Source organism: Dryobates pubescens, chromosome 12, assembly GCF_014839835.1.
Source record: "Dryobates pubescens isolate bDryPub1 chromosome 12, bDryPub1.pri, whole genome shotgun sequence".
NCBI lineage: Eukaryota > Metazoa > Chordata > Aves > Piciformes > Picidae > Dryobates > Dryobates pubescens.
The window spans coordinates 2,992,484-3,001,998 of NC_071623.1; positions in this window are offsets into that span (position 1 = coordinate 2,992,484).

A 9,515-nucleotide genomic window follows, 5' to 3' on the forward strand; every position below is an offset into this window, starting at 1 on the left:
CACTAAAGAGATTTCTACTCAAATGACTGTTTTCAGTCCAGATGGAGAAAGATCCAAGCTGCCAAGACTCAAAAGATATGAAAACTGTAAAGCTTCCTGCTTCAGGTAATGAACAGTGTGTTGCTCCAAATGTTGAGGACACCACCCATACAGGATTTGAGTGCTGTAGTCCTCTAGGATTTGAGGACTGCCTTCCACCAGGATTTAATGACTCCATTCCCTCAGTGCTTGATAGGTGTGCTTCTGTAGAATTCAGTTGCTGCAGTCTTCCAGGATTTGAGCATGTGAAGGATGACTCTCTTATTTTGTCTAATTCAGGCTATGTGTCTTCAGGATCCACAGAGTCCTGAAAATGCAGTGAGGGAGACATGTCTGTGATGAGGAAGAGCACAAGGGGACTCTCAGAAGACAAGTCTGGAGATTCAGGATGCAGTTCTTCCCATTAGATTTGCCAGGAAAGGTGTCACAAAATAGAATCATTTAAGTTGGAGAAGACCTTGAAGATCATTGAGTCCAACCATTATCTAACTCTACTGAGTCTGGTGCTAAACCATAGCACCACATCTATGCATCTAAACAGCTCCAGCTATAGGGATTCAACTGTCTCCCTGGGAAGCCTATTCCTGTGTTTTATAACCCTTTCAGTGAACAAGTTCCTTTTAATATGCAATCTAAACCTCCCCTGATGCAATGTGAGGCCATTTCCTCTTGCCCTATCATTTATTCCTAGGAGAACAGACCAACACCCACCTCACTACCACCTCCTTTCAGGTAGTTGCAGGGAATGATAAGGTCTCTCCTCAGTCTCCTTTTCTCCAGGCTAAACATGCCCAGTTCCCTTGGCTGCTCCTCATAAGACCCATTTTTAGCAGTGGCATGACCATGTTTCAGGCATATAGACCTGCTTCAAAGAGCCTGTGGCCGTTAGCTGTCATCCACAAGTCCAGCAAGGATGTTTGCAAATCCTCTTGTGACTCAAGGCTCCTCTTCAGGACTGAGCAATTGATCTTCTTGGAGGAATTTGCTCTTTCCCACGTGCTCTTGCCTTGTGTGTGTCTGAGCATGGCCTGTAGGTACTGGCTTTGGTGTATGGTCCTAACTTTGTATACTTAATATTTGATTTTATGTTCAGGATAATTTGCAGGATTAATTCCTCACCTGAAAGTTCCATAGGCTGTGCCATCAACAACATTGACTTTTCCTGCAGGCCCCTTACAGATATTTATTAGTAAATGGGTAGCTCTATCAATTAAAATGTCATTATTTCATTCCCCAGCCTAGCTAGAAGCAGAGGATTAGCTGGGAGACCCTTATTAAATTCTTCTGGTCCCCTTCAATCTAATGCAGTTTCTGCCATCATTCCAACTACTTCCTCTGTTCTCTTCCTTGTCCACCTAAAAGACATGGGCAGGAGCAGGGAAGTTCTGGCCTGTATTAGGAATAGTGTGGCCAGCAGGAGCAGGGAGGTCATTGTGCCCCTGGACTCTGCATTGGTTAGGCCACTCCTTGAGTCCTGTGTCCAGTTCTGGGCCCCTCAGTTTAAGAAGGACATTGAGACACTTGAAGGTGTCCAGAGAAGGGCAACAAGGCTGGGGAGAGGCCTTGAGCACAGCCCTGTGAGGAGAGGCTGAGGGAGCTGGGTTGTTTAGCCTGGAGAAGAGGAGGCTCAGGGGTGACCTCATTGCCCTCTACAACTACCTGAAAGGTGGTTGTAGACAGGAAGGGGTTGGTCTCTTCTTCCAGGCAACCAGCTCCAGAACAAGGGGACACAGTCTCAAGCTGCACCAGGGGAGGTTTAGACTCGAGGTGAGGAGAAAGTTCTTCACCGAGCGAGTCGTTCGTCATTGGGATGTGCTGCCCGGTAGACAGATTTCAGTCTCCAAGAAGATAAAAACAAATGATTGTGAAGAAGGGATCTGGGGAAAAAAACCAGAGGTGTGCATCAGTTTGATCTGCACACCTCTCACTGTCCAGGGAGTACTTGAACATCATTGCCAGCATTGTCAGGAATTTGCTTTATGGTGTCTGTGCCTCCAGACTTGCAAGTGATCAAAAGTGCAGCTGCAGAAGGCTAGAAATGCAGAAATGCCTACATAGTCTTTAATTTTCAGGATATAGAAGTCCATCTCATTCTGACCTTCCTCACTTTCAGGAGGCTTAGGTCTGTCAGGACTTGGGTTTATCTCCATGGAGCTGAATTGCTTTGTTGCAGTGTGGTTTGGACCTGCACAGAGGCTGCTCCGTCAACACTGCCCTAGGCAGTACGCTGTCCCACCCTCCCGCTATGCAGATCTCACTCAGTCCTTCCTGCCACAAAGGGTGCCCTTGCTTTGGGAGGCTATCTTCAGCATAGCAGCACTCTGTGCTGGGTTAGGAACTGGCTGGAGGGCTGAGCCCAGAGAGTGGTGGTGAATGGTGACACATCCAGCTGGCAGCCAGGCACCAGTGGTGTCCCCCAGGGATCAGTGCTGCACCAGGGAAGGTTTAGGCTGGGTGTTAAGAAGAAATTCTTCATAGAGAGAGTCATTGCCCATTGGAATGTGCTGCCCAGGGAGGTGGTGGAGTCACCATCACTGGGGGTGTTTAGGAAGAGACTGGATGGAGTGCTTGGTGCTGTGGGTTAGTGGATGAGATGGTGTTGGGTGATAGGTTGGACTTGATGATCTCTGAGGTCTTTTCCAACCTAGTTTATTCTATTCTATTCTATTCTATTCTATTCTATTCTATTCTATTCTATTCTATTCTATTCTATTCTATTCTATTCTACTCTACTCCACTCCTATTCTGTTCTATTCTGTTTTGTTCTATTCTATTCTGTTCTATTTTACTTCACTCCTGTTCTGTGCTGTTCTGTTCTATTCTATTCTACTCTATTCTACTCTATTCTATTCTATTCTATTCTATTCTATTCTATTCTATTCTATTCTATTCTATTCTACTTCACTCCTGTTCTATTCTATTCTATTCTATTCTATTCTATTCTATTCTACTCTACTCTACTCTACTCTACTCTATTCTATTCCACTCCTGTTCTGTTCTGTTCTGTTCTATTCTATTCTATTCTAGTCTAGTCTAGTCTACTCTATTCTATTCTACTCCACTGCTATTCTATTCTATTCTATTCTATTCTATTCTATTCTATTCTATTCTATTCTATTCTATTCTACTCTATTCTATTCTATTCTATTCTATTCTATTCTATTCTATTCTATTCTACTCCACTCCTATTCTGTTCTGTTCTATTCTATTCTACTTCACTCCTATTCTGTTCTGTTCTGTTCTATTCTATTCTATTCTATTCTACTCCACTCTATTCTATTCCACTCCTGTTCTGTTCTGTTCTATTCTATTCTATTCTATTCTATTCTATTCTATTCTATTCTATTCTATTCTACTCCACTCCTATTCTGTTCTGTTCTATTCTGTTCTATTCTATTCTACTCCACTCTATTCTATTCCACTCCTATTCTGTTCTATTCTGTTCTGTTCTGTTCTATTCTATTCTATTCTATTCTATTCTATTCTATTCTATTCTACTCTACTCTACTCTATCCTATCCTATCCTATCCTATCCTATCCTATCCTATCCTATCCTATCCTACTCTACTGACTGTGGGAGAAACGTTATCAGCCTTCTGGCCTTGCCAAATACACAGAGTAAATGCTTTCACCTTTGGAAAATCAGCTTCATTTCAGCTTTTATGGGTCTGCAGGAATTTAGTTGGAGAAATGCCTCATTAGAGAGTGTCATGATCAAGGATTTTTCAAGCTGCATTTGAAGCTCTAGTTGGCATGCTGTAGCTGTGTTTCCAGCTTTGATCTTATAAAACACTGCTTTTCAGGATCCTGCAATTTGTGGGCTCCTAAATTTTTTTCTCTTTGCCACTTCTGGTCCCCATACAATGAATTTCAGTCTACTGACAAGACAGCTCTTTTCCTAAACACCTTAGCCTGTGTTTGCTAAGCACTTCTGGTGAGCAAGACAAAGTGAGATGAGCTGGAATATATTTATGTATTTATTTATGGGTTTGATCAAAGAGTGTGTCTGTGCTCATTAAAAGGAGTTTCTTGAAGCTCATGAGTGGTCTAATTTGCTGCAGCTATCAGTGCTTGCAGATTCCTGTGTCTGGTAGCATATCTTCAGCAAAAGGCACAAAGTGGGTTTTTTTGCTGCCTTTTCAAAACTCCTGGCTGTCAGATTAGGTTATCCCTGGTGCTAGAGTGTGATGAGTTGGGGAATCTCCATCACAACCACCTGCCATCCTGTGGTTGTAAAGCTGGTTTGGAGGCTTTAGGCCACGTTCAGTATTGTGTTCTGAACTGGGCCTGGTATTCACCTCCTTGTAGCCACAGCAGATGTAAGGCTAAGACACTGTTAAATGAATCCTACAGGAAATGTTAACCTATGAAATCCCTTTGCCTTTATAAATACTTAGTTTGCAGATGGCAACACTAGTGAAATCTCCCAAGTTCATCTTCTAAGCTGGGTTTTTGCCAAGTTTACTTTCCCTCCCCACAAGGAGGCAAGGCAAGGAGAAGCAGGAGAAGATAAACAAAATGATGTGTTACTTGAGGAGGGGATGAGTGGCTGCAGAAAAATCCTGACTGGCAGGAGATGAGAATCTCTGCCAGAGACAATTTTGATTGTCTCCATATTTGCAATCCAGGCCAAGGACAGTGAGCTGGGGACAGCCTTCAAGCAAGACCCACCTGAAACTGATTTGGGACTGAAATGCATCTCAGTCATTCATTAGAGATGAAAGCAAAAGAGGCATGGTTGACCTGCACCAACCTGTGGCATGCTGGATCCTAACTTGACTTCTCCTAGTGCTCTCCACTACAGGAACAGCTTTTCCTTTGCCTTTGGCAAAAATGGCAATGTGAGCAGTAGGCACTGTACTTCCTGCTCTTAATGTGGTCCTTCAGTTAAGCTCTTTCCATGTAGCAGCATGATTGAGCCCACATGCCTGGAGAGCCCTGGGTTTTTCACAAAGCAAAATGCAGAGTGTTTCTCCCCACACACAGGGGTGCTAGATATAAATGGTGTCATTTCCAGCAGTTATTCCATATAGATGCCCTTTTCTTTTTCCCTCATCACAGAGTCATGGAATAGTCAGGGTTGGAAGGGACCTCAAGGATCATCTAGTTCCAACCTCCCTGCCACGAGCACGGACACCTCACACTAGAGCAGATTGCTCACAGCCACATCCAGCCTGGCCTTAAAAACCTCCAGGGATGAGGCTTCCACCACCTCCCTGGGCAACCTGTGCCAGTGTCTCTCCACCTTCATGGGGAAGAACTTCTTCCTACCATCCAATCTGAATCTACCCATTTCTAGTTTTGCTCCATTGACCCCAGTCCTATCCCTACCCGACATCGTAAAAAGTCCCTCCCCACCTTTCCTGTAGCCCCCTTCAGATACTGCAAGGCCACAATAAGGTCTCCTTGGAGCCTTCTCTTCTCCAGACTGAACAGCCCCAGCTCCTTCAGTCTGTCCTCATAGGAGAGGTACCCCAGCCCTGTGATCATCCTCGGGCCCTGCTCTGGACACGTTCCAACACATCCATATCTTTCCTGTAATAGAGGCTCCAGAGCTGGATGCAGTACTCTGGGCAGGGGTCTCACCAGAGCAGAGGGGGAGAATCACCTCCTTTGACCTATTTGCTATGCTTCTCTTGATGCAGCCCAGGATAGTTTGGCAAAACTAGGAGAGTTATGCCAGAGAAACTGTATGTGATTGGTAAGTTTGACCTGGACAGCGGGAATGTTCTTGTTCATCTCACCTGGCAATGAGGTGACAGGTGAGTGCCAAGATGAGAGATCAGGTGGCATAGTACCTCCTCTATGTCTCTGCTTTTTATGTGGACCTGCCTGGGTGTCTCCTCCCATAGCAACTCAGTGGTAGTGGAGCTGGGGATGAATTAATGGCATTCACCTTGAGCTGTCTGGGGGCAAAGGTAGAGTCATTGTGACACTTGAAGGTGTCCAGAGAAGGGCAACAAGGCTGGGGAAAGGCCTTGAGCACAGCCCTGTGAGGAGAGGCTGAGGGAGCTGGGGTTGCTTAGCCTGGAGAAGAGGAGGATCAGGGGAGACCTTCTTGCTCTCTGCAACTCCCTGAAGGGAGGTTGTAGCCAGGTGGGGGTTGGTCTCTTCTCCCAGGCAACCAGCACCAGAACAAGAGGACACAGTCTCAAGCTGTGCCAGGGGAGGTTTAGACTCGAGGTGAGGAGAAAGTTCTTCACTGAGAGAGTCATTCATCATTGGAATGTGCTGCCCAGGGAGGTGGTGGAGTCACCGTCCCTGGAGGTGTTCAAGAGGAGATTGGATGTGGCACTTGGTGCCATGGTCTAGTCATGAGGTCTGTGGAGACAGGTTGGACTTGATGATCCTTGGGGTCTCTTCCAACCTTGGTGATCCTGTGACACTGTGATCAGTCTCTGGGATCCTGCTGCTCCCACACAGAAGCATCTGACAGGCTTGCCCCCCTTCTTGCCTTGTGGCTGCACAGTTAATCTCTCCAAAGAGCCACTCAAAGTCTGTTTTAAAAGACTGATCTCCTGTGTGAACAGGTGTAGATGTGGATTACACAGGTAAGCTAACATGGCTGCAAACACCTTTCTCCTTCCACTGCTGCATGGTCCAGGTTGTAACTGTGTGTAGCCATGGCCATGCGGCTCCACTGCGGGAGGATGAATGGATGGATGGATGGATGGATGGATGGATGGATGGATGGACAGGACTCTTGCAGCCAGCACTATTTCCTGGCCTGAAGCTGGTGCTGGGGCAGGGAGCCCTCAGCAACCTGCAGAGCTAGCTCTGCATTGCCAGGCCTAGGGCTTGTTTTCTGTTTCCATGTGTTGAGTTTCTGGCATTTACCTCTGCTGCCTCCCTCAGTGTGAAGCGAGACCTGAGTATTTCCCCAGAGACCTGTGTATTTCCCCAGTTAATGCTGACATGCATTCTTGACAGCAAAAACAGGTGTGCTGCTTACACTTGCCAGCTCACTGAAAGGGGGATGTCCGGTGGCCAGCAGGAGCAGGGAAGTCACTGTGCCCTGTGCTCAGCACTGCTGAGGCCACATCTTGAGTCCTCTGTCCAGTTCTGGGCTCCTCAGTTTAGGAAAGATGTTGAGCTGCTGGAAGGTGTCCAGAGAAGGGCAACAAAGCTGGGGAGGGGTCTGGAGCATAACCCTGTGAGGAGAGGCTGAGGGAGCTGGGGTTGCTTAGCCTGCAGAAGAGGAGGCTCAGGGGAGACCTTCTTGCCGTCTACAACTCGCTGAAGGGAGGTTGTAGCCAGGTGGGGGTTGGTCTCTTCTCCCAGGCAACCAGCACCAGAACAAGAGGACACAGTCTCAAGCTGCACCAGGGGAGGTTTAGGCTGGATGTTGGGAAGAAGTTCTTCACAGAAAGAGAGATTGGCCATGGGAATGTGCTGCCCAGGGTGGTGGTGGAGTCACCATCACTGGAGGTGTTCAAAAGGGGATTGGAGGTGGCACTTGAAGCCATGGTTTAGTTAGTCATGAGGTGTTGGGTGACAGGTTGGACTTGATGACCTCTGAGATCTTTTCCAACCTTATTGATTCTATGATCTTCTCTGTGATACTTCAGTTCCTGCTTTACTTCCTAGCTGAGGTTTTCCAGTCTCCCATGCTTCACCAGTGCCCTATGTAAGGAATGAATCTCAATTCTCTCTTCATGGTGCCATCAGTGGCTGAAAGGAGAAAATGTGCCTGTGATCCTGCAGCTCCCCAAGTCAAAAAGATTTTAGATTAAAAGGATTTTATAAAGTTCTCTTTCCAATTGCACATAATCACACAAAATTTTACACATATTTCTATAGAAATGGGAAGTGAATTCCCAGGTGTGGTGGGTTGAAGTTTCCCCTCCCCCAGCATTAGCTTTGCCAGACCAGCTCAGTTAGAAGCCAATGGAGCTGTATTTACAAGCCAAAACTACACTCTACAATGGAAGGCAATGGATATGTACAAACTAGACAGGAGGTACAATATTATACAGGTATTTACAGTTAATAAACAGCACAAGGAACCCCCTGGCCAAGGACCAGGGGAAGCTACCAGCTTCTCCCTCCCTGTCTCCCCTACCCCCCTGTACAAAAGGCACAAGAGAAAGGAGCAGAGAAGTTAGACTTAGCTAAAGCCAGCTGATAAGCAGGTTATCTCTCCTGAGCAAAGCAAAACATCCAGAGATCAGAAGAGAAGAGGGCAGAGTTGTTATGGCACAGCTCCTCCTATTCCAGATATTTACCCAGTGAGTTTGTTTAGAATAATCTTTTGCTTTCCTTTACACACCCAAGAGTGATTGGTTTATATTTTTCTACTTTTCTGCTCAAAATCTGTAACTGAATTGTAAAGGCACAGCCTGAAACCACCACACCTGGCTAGCCAAGAGCATGGTGAACATTCATTAGCCATTCATTAGCACCTGATTTAATCTAAAAGCTTCTTTACATATGAAATGTGAGGGGGTTGCTCTTAAGATGACAACAGAGATTGTGCATGTGCTGTCATCTTTATCCTGGCTGTGATACTGCCTATTTTTTAAGCTAGTGGGGATGAGAGGGACAGAAGCAGCCTAATGGGACTTCATATACTCCGTGATGTATGGGACACTTGCAGTCAGAAATATTGAACTCATAAATGGACTCATTTGCCCTGGAGTCACTGAGAGGGAGACTAAATGCAGGACACTGCAATGTCACAGTCATGCAGAGTCACTTCTGGAACAGCAGGGCTACAGTAGAAAGGCCATATTTTGCTTTGATTGTGAGTCTGTAAATGAGCTCTGAGGCTGCTGGCACTGCCCAGAGGCAGAAGGGAAACTTGCTGAATGTGGCTGTATGCAGACCCCTCTTTTGTTGCTTTGCTGAGGTTCTGAACATGCTGGGGTGCTTTTTAATTTTGAACCAATAAGGTTGGAAAAGACCTCAGAGATCATCAAGTCCAACCTGTCACCCAACACCTCATGACTAACTAAACCATGGCTCCAAGTGCCATGTCCAATCCCCTCTTGAACACCTCCAGGGCTGGGGACTCCACCACCTCCCTGGGCAGCACATTCCCATGGCCAATCTCTCTTTCTGGAAAGAACTTTCTCCTCACCTCAAGCCTAAACTTCCCCTGGCACAGCTTGAGACTGTGTCCTCTTGTTCTGGTGCTGGTTGCCTGGGAGAAGAGACCAACTCCCACCTGGATACAGCCTCCCTTCAGGGAGTTGTAGGCAGCAAGAAGGTCTCCCCTGAGCCTCCTCTTCTCCAGGCTAAGCAACCCCAGCTCCCTCAGCCTTTCCTCACAGGGCTGTGCTCCAGACCTCTCCCCAGCCTCTTTGCCCTTCTCTGGACACCTTCAAGTGTCTCAATGTCCTTCTTAAATGGAGAAGCCCAGAAGTGGACACAATCAGCCTTTCGAATCACTCTTGCTCATGCTGTGTCTCCTGTCTCGTGTCTCCAGCACGGCACTGCAACCCCAAGCTCTCCCAGCTTGCCCTTCAAGCATGAAG